We start from the raw sequence: 18,700 nt of genomic DNA on the forward strand, positions 1-18,700 counted from the left end.
CCTCTGCTTGGCTCCCTCCTTCCCTCTGCTTGGCTCCCTCCTTCCCTCTGCTTGGCTCCATCCTTCCCTCTGCTTGGCTCCATCCTTACCTCTGCTTGGCTCCCTCCTTCCCTCTGCTTGGCTCCATCCTTCCCTCTGCTTGGCTCCATCCTTCCCTCTGCTTTGGAAAGTTTCACACTTTGTTGTCTACATCGGGCTACTATCCTGTTCTGTTTCACTAGTCTTCAGTACTATAGAGACACGTTGTGGGTGTCATTTGGTGTTAATCCACTGAAGCCAGGGTTTTGTGGGTAGCTTTTGCGATGCAGGTGAGATCTCCAGTAACATGTTTGGAAATGGTACCTTCCCATGGAAACATCTACCATGACAGTGTAGTATTGTTAACGTTGTTGTTATTGTTAGTATTGTTAATGTAAACGTTATTGTTAACGTTATTGTTAATGTTAGTATTGTTAATGTTTGTATTGTTAATGTTAACGGTATTGTTAATGTTAACGTTATTGTTAGTATTGTTAATGTTAACGTTATTGTTATTGTTAGTATTGTTAATGTTAACGTTATTGTTATTGTTAAGTATTGTTAATGTTGAAGTTATTGTTATTGTTAGTAATTGTTAATGTTAACTAGTTTGTTATTGTTAGTATTGTTATGTTAACTGTTATTGTTATTGTTAGTATTGTTAAATGTTAACGTTAATTGTTAATGTTAACGTTATTGTTAACGTTTAATGGTATGTGTTAGTATTGTAATGTTAACGTTATTGGTTATTGTTAGTATTGTTAATGTTAACGTATTGTTATTGTTAGTATTGTTAATGTTAACGTTATTGTTATTGTTAGTATTGTTAATGTTAACATTATTGTTATTGTTAGTATTGTTAATGTTAACATTATTGTTATTGTTAGTATTGTTAATGTTAACATTATAGTTATTGTTAGTATGGTTAATGTTAACATTATTGTTAATGTTATTGTTCATGTTAACGTTATTGTTAATGTTAACGTTATTGTTAGTATTGTTAATGTTAACAGTGTTGTTATTGTTAGTATTGTTAATGTTAACATTATTGTTCACGCTATTGTAAATGTTAGTATTGGTAATGTTAACGTTATTGTTAATGTTAGTATTGGTAATGTTAACGTTAATGTTAACGCTATTGTTAATGTTGGTATTTTTAATGTTAACATTATTGTTCACATTATTGTTAATGTTAACATTATTGTTAATGTTAACATTATTGTTAATGTCAGTATTGTTAATGTTAACAGTATTGTTATTGTTAGTATTGTTAATGTTAACGTTATTGTTAATGTCAGTATTGTTAATGTTAACATTATTGTTATTGTTAGTATTGTTATTGTTAACTCTCTCTCTCTCTTGTTCTCTCTCATTGTCGTGCCAAATAACTTAAGATTTCTCCAGCGTTTCAGACTTTGATGTAGGCTACGTTATGAATATTATTGCCAATGCCATTTCTCAACCCATCATCTGGTTGTTAGAGGAGATGAGTCATTTTCTTTTCAAGAAAAACATCCACATCATAATCACTCAAATTACAGTTTTCCTACGGACTAGACTAATGTCTACACATCTGGATCATACTATTACTGATTAGAGCTAAATCAGTTTTACTCTTCATTGGTTACTTGTTTCTTTGGTGTGGCCTTCTCCGGTGGTGAGTGAATAAACAAAGTTAGAGCTGTAGTCCTGGCCCCCCAGGGCAGCTCACATGGTTGGTGGGCAGGTTGGATAAACCCTGTGTAGCAGGCAGCTGTATTCATTCAGGTATGGGCCTGCCCTGCTTATCTAGCGTAACTCTGGGTCTACATCTTTCAACCATGCCCTAGTCCTCTCTGTAGCCCAGCATCTAGCACCAGTCCAAACTTAACCTTTACAATCCAGCAACTCAACCCATGCATTTACATACATATGTATCAGGGCTATCCAACCCTTTTCCTGGAGAGCTACCGCATTGTAGGCTTTCGCTCAAACCCTAATATAGCGCTAATAATTAGCTGGTTGATAAGATGAATCCGGTCAGGTACAACTGGGGTTGGAATGAAAACCTACAGGAGGGTATCTCTCCAGGAACATGTTTGGAGATCCCTGATCCATGACATAATCTAGCCCCAACCTATAGTTCCATTCCTTACCCTACCCCATCTTTATTACCAATTATACACTTATGCAGTACCCCCAGAACCTACCCCTGGCCCCAACCCTTACCCTACCCCCAACCATTGCACTATCTCTTACCCCCTGTCGTAGCTCAGCACTTGCTTTTGAAGTGATGATTGCCTCATTGTCACGAGACCTGCATGAGGCTGATGAGCCTGCCTAGTTTTATCTGGAGGGAGCGTGGGTCGGTCGACGTCATGAGTGTGTGTGTAAAAGAGAGGGAGAGAGGGAGGGTAGAAGGTTTACAGAGGGAAAGATTTACAGAGAGAGAGAGAGAAATGGAGATAAATACAGAGTGTTGGAGAAAGAGGGAGAGAGAACGTATCTGAGTTGCTGTGGGCGGGGGCATACATGCGGCGGGGGGGAGGGGGGCTGTGGGGCTGCAGCCATTGGCCCCAGATAGGAGCTGAAGTGTAAATAGCTCACATTGGCTTAGCCTCTAAACTGGGCTGGACCTTTAATTTGCTCTGCTCTGGTTGTGGAGCTTTGTGGGGAAAAAGGCAGCTGCCTACTAGCCGTCTGCCTGCCTGTGTGTGCCTGCGTGTGCCTGCGTGAGCTAGCTAGCACTATGCTCACAGGCGAATGACTGGATGATCCATGGATGGTTTTGGGGGGAGGAAGACCCTAAGATCTCTGCCTGTTTGGATATACGCTGCTAGGAATATTCCTGTGGAATAAAATAGAGGGAGAGGAGCAGCAACGCCACTGAGGTAAATCTGTGACATTTACCTTTTCTCTTGTGTGTAGTGATGCCCTAGCTTCCGGGATTAGGTGGTGGGGGATGATAGATGGGTAGAGCGAGGGAGGGAGAGAGAGAATAATTCAGTGCATTATTAAGCTGAAATGCTGAGTGAATCAGTGCATATGCAGATCTCTGGTGATATTGATGAGCTGTGATGTATTGTGCCGTATGTGATGGGTGATGGCGGAGCAGATTGTGTGTGTTTGTGTCTGTGTGTGTGATAACGGAGCAGCTTGTCTCTGTGTGTCTGTGTGTTTGTGTGTTTGTGTCTGTGTGTGTGTGATAACGGAGCAGCTTGTCTCTGTGTGTGTGTGTCTGTGTGCTGAGACAGTATTTGGACAGCGGAGGGGCTGATTTAAACGCTGATCTGTTGACACACTCGCCTATTGTTGTAGGACGTTATCCCTTATCTCTCTGCCTGTGCCAGTCTACTAACCCCCTCCTCGCTGTCTCTCCCAGCTTACTCTTTCAATGGAACGTTTAAATCTCCTTTCTCATTCTTTCATCCTGCATGCCTGTGCTGACCGAGCTTTTAGTATGGAGAACGAAATGACAAACCCTTGAGTCTTTTGTGTATTTTAGCAGATTTCTGGATAATTAAGCTTAAGATTGTATTAGTCTTTCTCTCTATTTGCTCGCTTCACCCCCCCCCCCCCCCCCTGTTTTCGCCCATATTGTAAAGGGGAGAGGGGGAACAGCAGGAGAATAGCGGCGGAGACTCAGCTGTGTGTTGTGTCGCGGAGCTGAAAGAATGGCCTGTTGTGCTGGGCTTGGGCAGCAGCAGCAGCATTGTGTGTCTGGCTGCTCTTTCTCTCCCCGCTCTCTTTCTTTTGAGACTCACTCCATCCAGCCTGCATCCAGACCAGCACAGTTGGGGACCTGCTTTCCCCCCTAAACAGTCCCTTCGATAAAGACAGTGGCCTCATCCCTCTATCAAGTCGCTGAAAGGCATTTCACTGTACTTGTGCATGTGACATTAAAACTTGAAACTTGAAACCCTACAATGCTAACAGAGGACAGCATGTCCCTAGATATCTAGAGATAAAGCATTCTGGGTGTCATGGTGTCATCATGGCTGAACAGATCACAACAAGACAAAGGAGATGATTGTGGACTACAGGAAAAAGAGGACCGAGCGAGCACCCATTCTCATCCACGGGGCTGCAGTGGAGCAGGTTGAGAGCTTCAACTTCCTTGGTGTCCACATCACCAACCTCTATACCAGGCTGTGTCAGAGGAAGGCCCTATAAAGACTCCAGCCACCCTAGTCATAGACTGTTCTCCCTGCTACCATACGGCAAGCGGTACCGGAGCGCCAAGTCTAGGTCCAAGAGGCTTCTAAACAGTTTCTACCCCCCAAGCCTCAAGACTCCTGAACATCTAGTCAAATGTTTACCCAGACTATTCACCCCCCCCCCCCTCCCCTCTCCACACCACTGCCACTCTCTGTTGTCATCTATGCATAAGTCACTTTAATTAACTCTACCTACATGTACATACTACCTCAACTAACCGGTGCCCCCGCACATTGACTATGTACCGGCACCCCCCTGTATATATTGTTATTTTTTACTGCTGCTCTTTAATTACTTGTTACTTTTATCTCTTATTCTTATCCGTGTTTTTTGAAACTGCACTGTCGGTTAGGGGCTCGTAAGTAAGCATTTCACTGTAAGGTCTACACCAGTAAGGTCTACACATGTGACTAATACAATTTGATTTGATTTAAACACAACCACTCAGAGTGACCCAAAATATATTTAGCAAATAGCATTTTGTCAGTCGTGTTTGTGACATGCAGGCTCTTTGTTCTGAAAGTCCTACTAAGCACGTTTGAACCTAACACACCACCACCACCACCATGGGTCTATGTGAACACTGAGCAGCCCCCTGACCTCAAAAGGATCTGGTAGTTGTGTTTGTGTACGGCTGCCTTCTATTTGCCTCATCATTCATCTGCGTGTGGCTACATTGATTACCTCTCCGTTCTCCTTGATAAATCATTATAGCCCAGCAATCCTTTTAATGGGGGAATGGAAGTGCTGACAGAACACAGGCATGGTATTAGGGACATGATACTCTCCTTGGCTCCCAGGTCACTATATCACCAGCAGAAACGTGGGAAGGATCACATACAAAATTCATGGTCATGCTGTTGTAGGTAATGTTATTACTGGTTCATATCCACAATATAGGATATTTACCATATATCCTAAACATGGAAAATTGACATCAGTGTGTAATATACTGTTTTACCAACATTTATTTTCCCAGGGACACTAGAAAAGGGCAAGACTGGCCGCTGAGAATATTTACACAGTATCAATTGTTTTTTTGTTGTATCTGTATTTAACCCACATAATATGCTACCTATACATAATTAATCATATGCTATCATGAAATGTATAGATGGCGATGTGGATGGATAGGATACTGTAATGTGTGTGTGGTTGAAATGTTCCCATCTCCTAACCAGTTTATTAAGGGAGCAATTGTATTGAGCAGGCTTTTAAGTGCTGCCTCAATCGATGCTGCTCTGTAATTGCTTAGAGGACCCGGAGAGAGAGAGACAGACAGAGACCGTCACTCTGTCTGTCTGACCGTCCCTCTGTCTGTCTGACCGTCCATCCGTCCCCCTGTCTGTCTGTCTGTCTGAGAGGGGATGTGTGAAAGTTACATCATAACCTCAGTATGTCTGTGTTGTCAGTCACATCATCAACACCTAGCATGTGTTTGTCCTGGAAACACACCCTCATATTTATGTTAGCCTTGCTCTTCTTTGTGGAGGGGAACATTCAAATGTCAAAATGGAAATACTGCATTTTGTTGTCAGAGTGGAAAACGTACCATACCAGCTAGGTATGTTCATTGTCATTACTGAAATGTGATCTAGTTATAATGAAGGTTGTCACATATTTTTGTAGTCTGTCATCACGATTTTCTTTTCTTTTTTAATATACGTAATCTTTAACAGGTTGTAGTTTCATAGTATAATTAAGCAATACGGCCTGAGGGGGTGTGGTATATGGCCAGTATACCACGGCTAAGGGCTGTTCTTAGGCACGACGCATCGCGGATGCTAGCTAATAGACATCAATTGTACATTTCAGGGTCAGCTATTTCTTCCATGTTCTTTTTCTTTACCTTGCCTATTGAGTCAGCATACATTTACTGTCTGCTGCACTTCAGCAATTAACATTAAAACATCCACTTGTGCTGCTAAAGTTATTCTGAGAAATTAATCTGGAAGAAGACACATACAATATCCTCCCATTCTCCAAACTAGCAGCGGTTAAGAGTGGCAGATGTTTGGTTGGGCGTGAGTGTGTGTGCATGTGTTTGTGTGTCAGGCAATGAGTGAAAGACCATCAACAGCAGGAAGGCGATTCAAGGTATCAGATGTCCCCAGACTGCTATTGTTAACACAATGGGAAGAGTACAATCCTGTCTTTGTTTCTGTGTGTGTGAGTGTGTGCATGGATACTAGATGTTACAACTGACATACAGTATGTTACAACTGACATACAGTATGTTACAACTGACATACAGTATGTTACAACTGACATACAGTATGTTACAACTGACATACAGTATGTTACAACTGACATACAGTATGTTACAACTGACATACAGTATGTTACAACTGACATACAGTATGTAATACAAATGACATACAGTATGTTACAACTAGGGTTGCAAAGGGTCGAAAACGTTCTGGTAAATTTCCAGACATGTTTTCCATGTGATGAATTTTGCTCAAATTCATCAAAAAAGTTAGCTTATAACAGTGGACCTTTTTTGTGGGACACACATAAGGCAATTCTAGGTCTTGTGGCATATTTTGGTTAAACTATCCCCAATTCAATGGCATTGCAACCCTCTGCATGCACAGTGCACTCTTCCATCACATGTACAGCTGATTCTCAAGATCTTGCACACTAATGAGATGCTATTGAGCCCACGCTACTACACTGTCTGAGCCAAGGACTACATGCTTTCTGGTAAGTTTTGATTACAGTACTGGGTGGGGTGAATATATTTTATATGACATACATTATTTTTTTTGTTAACTAGTAAATAGTAGCCTACAGCAAAGTGTGTTTAAATCATTTCTAACTTGTTAACAATTTCTGCTAGTTAGTTTTTTCTACCATGTGGGTTTTAGCTTGCTTGAGCCTGCTAAAAGAGTGTTAACTCACCTGTTTCCATACACGTTTCATTTAAAAACATTTATCTTACAAAGGAGTCGTTTAATCTAACTGCTTAACTATTTATCCGTACATGAAATTTTATTTCGTTTTTTTTAACCTATTTTTTTCCTTCTAATCTTTACAGGAAAATGCCACAGGCACTATCTGATGTGTGGAGACATTTCACTGCAGCTAATGTAGAAGGAGAAGCTGTGTACATTTGCAAATACTGTGCCAAATCATATGTGAAAAATGCAGCAAAGATGCAGAATTATCTGACCAAGTGCATAAAGTTCCCTCAGCGCTCACAACAAGCAACCTCTGACAAAATCCCTATACTTCTATTCGAGGTGAAAATTATGACTCAGACACCTTATCGATAACAACAGCTCATGGTCCTCCTGGAATCAGATTTTTTTTTTTACTCAATGGAGGATCATAGTCAGAGAAATGCTGATGAATGTCTTGCTCGAGCTGTGTATGCAAGTGGTTCTTCTCTGATGCTCACAGGCAATGTGTATTGGAAGAGATTTCTGAATGTTCTTCGCCCAGCATACACCCCTCCAACCAGACATGCCTTATCTACTAATTTGCTGGATGCAGAGTTCAACAGAGTTCAAGTGAAGGTCAAGCAAATCATAGAGAAAGCAGACYGTATTGAAATGATCTCTGATGGGTGGTTGAATGTTCGCGGGCAAGGAATAATTAACTACATCATCTCCACCGCTCAACCAGTATCCTACAAGAGCACAGACAAGGGACAACAGAAACACCGGTCTCTACATTGCAGATGAGCTGAAGGCAGTCATCAATGACCTTGGACCACAGAAGGTATTTGCACTGGTGGCAGACAATGCTGCGAACATGAAGGCTGCTTGGTCTAAAGTGGAGGAGTCATACCCTCACATCACACCCATTGGCTGTGCAACTCATGCATTGAATCTGCTCCTCAAGGACATCATGGCACTGAAAACAATGGATACACTCTACAAGAGAGCCAAGGAAATGGTTAAGTATGTGAAGGGTCATCAAGTTATAGTAGCAATCTACCTCACCAAGCAAAGTGAGAAGAATAAGAGCACCACATTGAAGCTGCCCAGCAACACCCCGTTGGGGTGGTGTTGTCATCGTTTTTGACAGTCTCCTGGAGGGGAAGGAGTCTCTCCAAGAAATGGCCATATCACAGTCTGCCGATATGGACAGCCCCATCAAGAGGATCCTCCTGGATGATGTATTTTGGGAGAGAGTGGTAAGCAGCCTGAAACTCCTGAAACCTATAGCAGTAGCCATTGCACGGATTGAGGGAGACAATACCAACCTGTCTGATGTTCAGACTCTGCTCTCAGAGGTAAGAGAAGAAATCCGTACTGCCCTGCCCACTTCACTGTTGCTCCAAGCAGAGGAAACTGCAGTTCTGAAATACATCAAAAAGTGTGAAGACTTCTGCCTGAAGTCCATACACGCCGCAGCGTACATGTTGGACCCCAAGTATGCTGGCAAGAGCATCCTGTCTAATGCAGAGATCAACAAGGCCTAATGTATGGTGTCATCACTACCGTGTCTCGCCACCTTGACCTGGATGAGGGCAAGGTTCTTGGCAGTCTGGCGAAGTACACTTCCATGCAAGGGCTTTGGTATGGAGATGCAATATGGCAGTCGTGCCAACATAAATCACCAGCCACCTGGTGTAAGGGACTTAGTGGATCTGAGGCTCTTTCCTCCATCATCCTCCAAATCCCACCAACATCAGCCGCCTCAGAGCGCAACTGGTCCTTGTTTGGGAACACACACACCAAAGCACGCAACAGGCTGACCAATACAAGGGTTGAAAAATTGGTGGCCATCCGAGCAAATTTGAGGCTGACAAYGAGCCATCCTCAACAAGGTTGGAAAGTGATAGTGAAGATGAGGCCTCAGAGTCTGATGTTCAAGAGGTGGACATTGAGGAGGTCCAGGGAGAAGACATGGAAGCCTGAGAGGAAGACAACCAAAGCTTTAGTTTCTAGACTATCATTTTACAGATGTATGTTGAAAATGTTTTTGGGAGATGCGATGGATCATTGGGGATAATTCAATATTCCCTTTCTTTTGTTGTTCAGTGAAATCATCCCATGTGAAGAGTCAGTAATTTAATTAAAGTTCAATTCATAACTAAATTGTTTTTTAAAATTTCTATTGGAAGGATTTAATAGGATTCCAATTATGTCTACTTATGATGAGGTAAAACGTGTATGTTTCTGCCTCCATATGATATGGTAAATATATCCAATGCAAAAATCATCTACATTTAAATGGTATTAATATTAATTTGCATATATTTACATTAATTCCCGTTAATTCCCATATATTCCTGTTAATTCCCACGGAAAGTTTCCACCTCTGAATATTCCCCAAAATGTGCAACCCTAGTTACAACTGACATACAGTATGTTACAACTGACATACAGTATGTTACAACTGACATACAGTATGTTTTCCTCGGAATGTGATGGAACAAGAGTGCGTGATTATGGAGAAGCAATGTTTCTGTTGTCGTGTACAATCAAAGCCAATTAAGGTTGCATTCTTGATAAATTACCAAGCTATTCAATCTGGACAATCATGTAACTACAATGAGCTATATCCAGTTCTTAATCATTTAAAATCAGTAAATATACCTTTCAATAAATACCAAAGACACAAGAAAGTCAGTGGGAAATCCGCTGTAGGAAAAAGTTGTGCCAGCTCCAGGTAACCAGCTCCATAGGGAGAACACAGCAGGCCTATGGGAGGGAGGTCACTAGGTCACAGCAGGCCTATGGGAGGGGAGGTCACTAGGTCACAGCAGGTCTATGGGAGAGGATGTCACTATGTCAAACAGGCCTATGGGAGGGGAGATCACTAGGACACAGCAGGCCTATGGGAAGGGAGGTCACTAGGTCACAGCAGGCATATGGGAGGGGAGCTCACTAGGTCACAGCAGGCCTATGGGAGGGGAGATCACTAGGTCACAGAAGGCCTATAGTAGGGGAAGTCACTAGGTCAAAGAAGGCCTATAGTAGGGGAAGTCACTAGGTCACAGGAGGCCTTTGGGAGGGGAGGTCACTAGGTCACAGCAGGCCTTTGGGAGGGGAGGTCACTAGGTCACAGCAGGCATATGGGAGGGGAGATCACTAGGTCACAGCAGGCATATGGGAGGGGAGCTCACTATGTCACAGCAGGAATATGGGAGGGGAGATCACTAGGTCACAGCAGGCCTATGGGAGGGGAGATCACTAGGACACAGCAGGCCTATGGGAAGGGAGGTTACTAGGTCACAGCAGGCCTATGGGAGGGGAGATCACTAGGTCACAGCAGGCCTATGGGAGGGGAGATCACTAGGTCACAGCAAGCCTATGGGAGGGGAGATCACTGGAAAAGGTACTTGGGGTGCTTCTATATACTTTGGAGACATGTAAGATAAGCTTCCATACATCCATCTGATTGGTTGGCAAGGGGAGCGTCACACAATGCAGGGGTCTTCATTGGCTCTTCTGTTGAAGGCAGCAGTCTGTAGTTACTTTAGTCAAAAGTTTGGACACACCTACTCATTCAAGGGTTTTTCTTTATTTTTACTATTTTAAACATTGTAGAATAATAGTGAAGACATCTAAACTATGAAATTACACATATGGAATCATGTAGTAACCCAAAAAGTGTTAAGAAATATAATATATTTTAGATTATTCATAGTAGACACCCTTTGCCTTGATGATAGCTTTGCACACTTTTGGCATTCTCTCAACCAGCTTCACCTGGAATGCTTTTCCAACAGTCTTGAAGGAGTTCCCACAAATGCTGAGCACTTGTTGGCTGCTTTTCCTTCACTCTGTGGTACAATTCATCCCAAACCATCTCAATTGGGTTGAGGTCGGGTGATTGTGGAGACCAGGTTACCCTTACACAGCCTGGACGTGTGTTGGGTCATTGTCCTGTTGAAAAACAAATGATAGTCCCACTAAGCGCAAACCAGATGGGATGGCGTATCGCTGCAGAATGCTGTGGTAGCCATGCTGATTAAGTGTGCTTTGAATTCTAAATAAATCATAGACAGTGCCACCAGCAAAGCACCCCCACATCATCACACCTCCATTCTTCACGGTGGGAACCACACATGCGAAGCTCATCCGTTCACCTACTCTGCGTCTCACAAAGACACGGCGGTTGGAACCAAAAATCAAAAATTTGGACTCATCAGACCAAAGGACAGATTTACACCAGTCTATGCCCAAGCAAGTCTCTTCTTATTATTGGTGTCCTTTTTAATAGTGGTTTCTTTTCAGCAATTCAACCACGAAGGCCTGATTCACGCACTCTACTCTGAACAGTTGATGTTGAGATGTGTCTGTTACTTGAAGCATTTATTTGGGCTGCAATTTCTGAGGCTGTTAACTCTAATGAACTTATCCTCTGCAGCAGAGGTAACTCTGGGTCTTCCTTTCCTGTGGCGGTCCTCATGAGAGCTAGTTTCATCATAGTGTTTGATGGTTTTTGCGACTGTACTTGAAGAAACTTTCAAAGTTCTTGAAATTTTCCGGATTGACTGACCTTCTTGTCTTAAAGTAATGATGGACTGTAATTTCTCTTTGCTTATTTGAGCTGTTCTTGCCATAATATGGACTTGGTATTTTACCAAATAGGGCTATCTTCTGTATACCACCCCTACCTTGTCACAAACAACTGATTGGCTCAAACACAATAAGAAGGAAAGAAGTTCCACAAATTAACTTTTAACAAGGCACATCTGTTATTTGAAATGCATTCCACCTCATGAAGCTGGTTTAGAGAATGCCAAGAGTGTGCAAAGCTGTCATCAAGGCAAAGGGTGGCTACTTTGAATAATCTCAAATATAAAATATATTTTGATTTGTTTCACACTTTTTTGGTTACTACATGATACCATATGTGTTATTTCATAGTTTTGATGTCTTCACTATTATTTTATTTTGTATTTTATTTAACCCTTATTTGACCAGGTAAGTTGACTGAGAACACATTCTCATTTACAGCAACGACCTGGGGAATAGTTACAGGGGAGAGGAAGGGGGATAAATGAGCCGATTTAGTTCAAATCAAATGTTATTGGTCACATACACATGGTTAGCAGATGTTAATGCGAGTGTAGCGAAATGCTTGTGTAATAATACTTAAGATTTCCTGGGGTAACAGTGTAAGAAATAATACATAAAAGAAAATACTGCATAGTTTCATAAGAACGCGAAGTGAGGCGACCATCTCTGTCGGCGCCATCACGAGATCACGAGATTTCTTGTGCATGGAGGCTACAGTACTGTAGATGTAGTGCTTCAGTCACATCATGCTCTCACCAGGCGGCTTGGTCCACTTTTAGACAACGCAAACATTCACTGGGTCACACTAATGAAATATTTAGTCAGGCTGCACAGACAACAGCTTTCTCTCTCAGTACAGTACCAACTAGCACAACTAGTGGCATCCTGCAGGATGCTATCAAGGTCCAGGCTGTATCACATCCGGGCGTGATTGGGAGTCCCATAGGGCGGCGCACAATTGGCCCAGCATCGTCCGCATTTGGCCCGGGGTAGGCTGTCATTGTAAATAAGAATTAGTTCTTAACTGACTTGCCTAAGTTAAATAAAGGTTACATTTATCACTACAATGCCAAAGTAGTGGGACTGAGACAAAAAATAGTTAAACAAACTTGCTATGGGATTATAGTATTGTCAATGGCTGGTATTATATTGCCATTGTATTGTCAATGGCTGGTATTATATTGCCATTGTATTGTCAATGGCTGGTATTATATTGCCATTGTATTGTCAATGGCTGGTATTATATTGCCATTGTATTGTCAATGGCTGGTATTATATTGCCATTGTATTGTCAATGGCTGGTATTATATTGCCATTGTATTGCAAAATCGGATGGTAATTATATTGCCATTGTATTGTCAATGGCTGGTATTATATTGCCATTGTATTGTCAATGGCTGGTATTATATTGCCATTGTATTGTCAATGGCACGTAATTATGTAAGAGAAAGGTGAACAGGAAAATCATGTATTTACAAAAATAAACTGAAAAATGTTTAAAAAGAAAATAGAAAAATCCCTAATAATTGAAGAGCAACAATAAAATAACCGTAACAGGTCATGGCAAATAGTCTGGGTAGCCCTTTGATTAGCTGTTCAGGAGTGTTATAGCTTGGGGTAGAAGCTGGTAAGAAGCCTTTTGGACCTAGACTTGGCGCTCCGGTACCGTTTGCCGTGTGGTAGCAGAGAGAACAGGCTATGACTAGGGTGACTGGAGACTTTTGCAATTTTTAGGGCCTTCCACTGACACCGCCTGGTATAGAGGTCCTGGATGGCAGGAAGCTTGGCCCCAGTGATGTACTGGGCTGTACGCACTACCTTTTGTAGGGCCTTGCGGTCAGAGGCTGAGCAGTTGCCATGCTAGGCGGTGATGCAACCAGTCAGGATGCTCTCGATGGTGCAGCTGTAGAATTTTTGAGGATATGAGGGCCCATGCCAAATCTTTTCAGCCCCCTGTGGGGGAAGAGGCGATGTTGTGCCCTCTTCACAACTGTCTTAGTGTGTTTGGACCATGATAGTTCGTTGGTGTTGTGGACACCAAGGAATTTGAAGCTCTCAACCTGCTCCACTGTTAACTAATGGTCCTTGGAATAATCATGTATAATGTATATATGTCATTACATTTAAATTGGTACTCGGAGGCTTGAGGTGAAACAACAAATAAGAGGTAAACATTTGATTTGGAGCAAACGGATCTTAATAAATCAAGGCAGTGACTCCATGGGAATGCTTTTGATGTGAAAACATACTGTAGGCTGTGTGTGTCTCAATACAGCACTGGGGAACATTACAGAGCTGCAGACATTACTTCTTCTTTCATTTATTAGTTGTTTTTTCTTCTGTCCAGCACCTAACAATTGGATTGTGTATTTTTTCCCTTTTATGCTGTAGGCAGCCCACTGGGAAAGCCAAGTCTCTTCTGAGCTCTTTTATCTCGGTAACTTCTAATAATAGAAACATGGGAGAAATGGAGAGCAGTATTGCCTGGTAGTCCGTTGCCATCTCACACCACTGATGTTGTGATTCAGTGTGACCCATACACACACCTATAGGTCCCAGATTTGTACCTGGTCAGATAACATTGTCAGTGTATATCTAGCTGCTACTACTGATGCATCAATAGGTATTATATTTTCATTAAACTGGAGCAGTTTAGGTTGTTATAGGGAATTATTCCCCTCTCAGCGTCTTGTTAAATACGGCTGTTACAAGATCGCACAGTGCACACACACACACACGGCTATGAATAACTTAGTGACTTCAGTTCTGACATATTCACTCTGCTATTCACTTTGGAACTCAAGACTCATCACAAAGACTTTCTGAAATATACTTTCTTGAATTGTTTAATAGTACCATTATTGAAATCCTAATATATACTTAAAAAAAAAAAATTAAGTTGAAGTCTGAAGTTTACGTACACTTAGGTTGGAGTCATTAAAACTCGTTTTATAACCACTTCACAAATGTCTTGTTAACAAACTATAGTTTTGGCAAGTTGGTTAGGACATCTACTTTGTGCATAACACATGTAATTTTTCCAACAATTGTTTACAGACAGATTACATACACTAAGTTGACTGTGCCTTTAAACCACTTGGAAAATTCCAGAAAATGATGTCATGGCTTTAGAAGCTTCTGATAGGCTAATTGACATCATTTCAGTGAATTGGAGGTGGACCTGTGGATGTATTTCAAGGTCTACCTTCAAACTCAGTGCCTCTTTGCTTGACATCATGGGACAATCAAAAGAAATCAGCCAAGACCTCAGGCATTTTTTTGAGACCTTCACAAGTCTGGTTCATCATTGGGAGCAATTTCCAAATGCCTGAAGGTACCACGTTCATCTGTACAAACAATAGTATGCAAGTATAAACACCATGGGACCACGCAGCCGTCATACCGCTCAGGAAGGAGACGCGTTCTGTCTCCTAGAGATGAAGGTACTTTGGTGCGAAAAGTGCAAATCAATCCCAGAACAACAGCAAAGGACCTTGTGAAGATGCTCGAGGAAACAGGTGCAAAAGTATCTATTTCCACAGTAAAACAAGTCTTATATCGAGATAACCTAAAAGTCCGCTCAGCAAGGAAGAAGCCACTGCTCCAAAACTGCCATAAAAAAGACAGACAACGGTTTGCAACTGCACATGGGGACAAAGATCGTACTTTTTGTAGAAATTTCCTCTGGTCTGATGAAACAAAAATAGAACTGCTTGGCCATAATGACCATCGTTATGTTTGGAGGAAAAAGGGGGAGGCTTGCAAGCCAAAGAACACCATCCTAACCGTGAAGCACGGGGGTGGCAGCATTATGTTGTGGGGGTGCATTGCTGCAGGAGGGACTGGTGCACTTCACAAAATAGATGGCATCATGCGGTAGGAAAATGGTATGGATATATTGAAGCAACATCTCAAGACATCAGTCAGGAAGTTAAAGCTTGGTCCCAAATGGGTCTTCCAAATGGACAGTGACCCCAAGCATACTTCCAAAGTTGTGACAAAATGGCTTAAGGACAACAAAGTCAAGGTATTGGAGTGGCCATCACAAAGCCCTGACCTCAATCCAATAGAAAATGTGTGGGCAGAACTGAAAAGCTTGTGTGAGCAAGGAGGGCTACAAACCTGACTCAGTTACACCAGCTCTGTCCGAAGGAATGGGCCAAAATTCACCCAACTTATTGTGGGAAGCTTGTGGAAGGCTACCTGAAGCGTTTGACCCAAGTTAAACAATTTAAAGGCAAATCTACCAAATACTAATTGAGTGTGTGTAAACTTCTGACCCACTGGGATGTGATGAAAGAAATAAAAGCTGAAATAAATCATTTTCTCTACTATTATTCTGACATTTCACATTCTTCAAATAAAGTGGTGATCCTAACTGACCTAAGACAGGGAATTTTTACTCGGATCTAATGTCAGGATTTGTGAAAAACTGAGTTTAATGTATTTGGCTAAGGTGTATGTAAACTTCCGACTTCAACTGTGTGTGTGTGGTGTGTGTGTGTGTGTGTGTGTGTGTGTGTGTGTGTGTGTGTGTGTGTGTGTGTGAATATATATATATATATATATATATATATATATATATATATATATATATATATAAAAGGAGATTTCACAATTTGTTCTCCACTACACAGGCAAAGTGGGGATCTGTGGATTGTGAATGATTCAGCAGCCAGATGGCCGGGAAATCTGCTTTTTCTCATGCCAGACAAAATGGAGGCTGAATGTTTGTCCCTAGAGCTCTCATGTTTACCACATATCATTATGGGATGTTGGAATTCAACACTCTCACAAATAAATGCATCTCCGGAATGCTTTAAATGATGATTACTAATAATGGGATCAGAGTTATTGTATTCTTATGAATTGTTTTGTTTGTGTCATGATGTAGTAGAATGATGTGTTGTATTATACACACACAGCATAAAGTGTTGTTGTGTGGTGTGTGTTGTGTGTGTGTGTGTGTGTGTGTGTGTGTGTGTGTGTGTGTGTGTGTGTGTGTGTGTGTGTGTGTGTGTGTGTTTTGTGTGTGTGTGTGTGTGTGTTGTGTGGTGTGTGTGTGTGTGTGTGCGTGCGTGCGTGTGTGTGTGTGGTTTACGAGCTATCATGCCATTTGTTGGTTTGAGGGTGAGGGTGGATCTCTGTCAGCTCTCCTGTTGTTTGTTCTTTGTGGGCTGTAGTACTCAGAAAACCAAGGTGTTGTCGTCTGTGATTGTTTCACACCTCTTCACATTTCCTTTTTGTTACTTGTTTTTGTTTCCCCCTTTATTGCTCATGGTTGACAGCTTGATTGACAGCACCTTTCTGCTGTGCAGGCAGTTTTGGAAACTCCTGTTTCTAGTTGAATTTCACCCCCTTCTCATCCCGTTTTCTCTAGATAAGTCATAACTATACACCTCAACCCACGGTAAAATAGCTGAAAGATTGTGCCTTGACATTAAAATCGATCATTATGAAAGGGTGTTTTAGATTACACTCTCCCTAAGACTACAGTGAGTCGTGTTTGTAGGTTCAGTGTGCTGTAGAGAGCAGGGGTGTTGTTCCCCTCTCTCTGAGATAAAGGGCCTCATGTTAGTTTTATCAGCATGGTGGCTTGACAGGACTGCTGTTTTCCATGTTGCCACCACACGGGAAATGCTGCCTGCTGCTGTCTCTGGTCCACACTGTGGGACGCTCCACACTGATCTGGAGTTTCATCAGGCTCTCACTGTGCTTACCTGCCAGTAGTCTACAGCTGCATTAAATGGGTATTAGGCAGGTTGGATGATCATTTGAATGAATCATATAGTGCTGTGTCCAAATGTCTATCAAATCACTAGCTATTGTAGACATTTTGATTCACAACCTTTATTTAACCAGGTGATCCCATTGAGTTAAAATATCAAGGGAGAGTGATGCTAGTGACTACTGGTGATGACCATTCACTGAGATCAGCAACGTGGCTGTAGCTGTTAATGGGTTGACTAGTCGGGCCCCAGCCCAGAGAGTGGCCCAGTGTTGGAGGCAGGATGTGGGTCAGAGCAGACACTTTACAGGCCACTTCAGGGACACACGTCCCCTGTTCCTCTGCTACTGATCCTGCTCCACAGCAGCTTTTTATCAACTGCCAGCAAGGAGAGGCTTTCACTACAAGCTATTTATAGTTCACATGCTAAATATGGCATATGGCTAGCCTGCATCCACTACAAGACCATGTTGCTTGCTTACAGAGCAGTAAGGGGAACTGCCCCTCCCTACCTTCAGGCCATACTCAAACCCTACATCCCAAACCGAGTACTCTGTTCTGCCACCTCTGGTCTCTTTGCGGTCGCACCACCTACGGGAGGTCAGCTCCCGCTCAACCCAGTCAAAGCTCTGTCCTGGCGCTCCAATGGTGGAACCAGCTTGGCCCTGATAATAGGACAGCACAGTGCCCATCTTCAGAGAACATCTGAAACCCTACCTCTTCAAAGAGCATCTGAAACCCTACCTCTTCAGAGAGTATCTGAAACCCTACCTCTTCAAAGAGCATCTAAAACCCTACTTCTTCAAAGAGTATCTGAAACCCTACCTCTTCAAAGAGTATCTGAAACCCTACCTCTTCGAAGAGTATCTGAAACCCGACCTCTTCAAAGAGTATCTGAAACCCGACCTCTTCAAAGAGTATCTGAAACGCGACCTCTTCAAAGAGTATCTGAAACCCGACCTCTTCAAAGAGTATCTGAAACCCTACCTCTTCAAAGAGTATCTGAAACCCTACCTCTTCAAAGAGTCTCTGAAGAGGTCGGGTTGTCAGATACTCTCTGAAGAGGTCGGGTTTCAGATACTCTTTGAGAAGGTAGGGTTTCAGATACTCTCTGAAGAGGTAGGGTTTCAGATACTCTCTGAAAGAGGTAGGGTTTCAGATACTCTCTGAAGAGGTAGGGTTTCAGATTACTCTCTGAAGAGGTAGGGTTTCAGATACTCTTTGAAGAGGTCGGGTTTCAGATACTCTTTGAAGAGGTAAGGTTTTCAGCATA

The 18,700-nt window shown here is 42.3% G+C and overlaps 1 protein-coding gene and 1 long non-coding RNA gene across 2 annotated transcripts in view; both read left to right on the forward strand.

The window, feature by feature from the left end:
• LOC111976858 (membrane-associated guanylate kinase, WW and PDZ domain-containing protein 1-like) overlaps positions 1–18,700 on the forward strand; it is a 134,906-nt gene that overhangs the window by 20,141 nt on the left and 96,065 nt on the right.
• The window catches only part of LOC139029034 (uncharacterized), a 4,889-nt gene continuing 2,962 nt past the window's right edge, over positions 16,774–18,700 (forward strand). Inside the window, exon 1 of the long non-coding RNA XR_011481262.1 lies at positions 16,774–18,452. This is a non-coding gene — a long non-coding RNA (uncharacterized lncRNA). The remainder of the gene's footprint in view (positions 18,453–18,700) is intronic.

Source organism: Salvelinus sp. IW2-2015, linkage group LG17 (genome assembly GCF_002910315.2).
Source record: "Salvelinus sp. IW2-2015 linkage group LG17, ASM291031v2, whole genome shotgun sequence".
NCBI lineage: Eukaryota > Metazoa > Chordata > Actinopteri > Salmoniformes > Salmonidae > Salvelinus > Salvelinus sp. IW2-2015.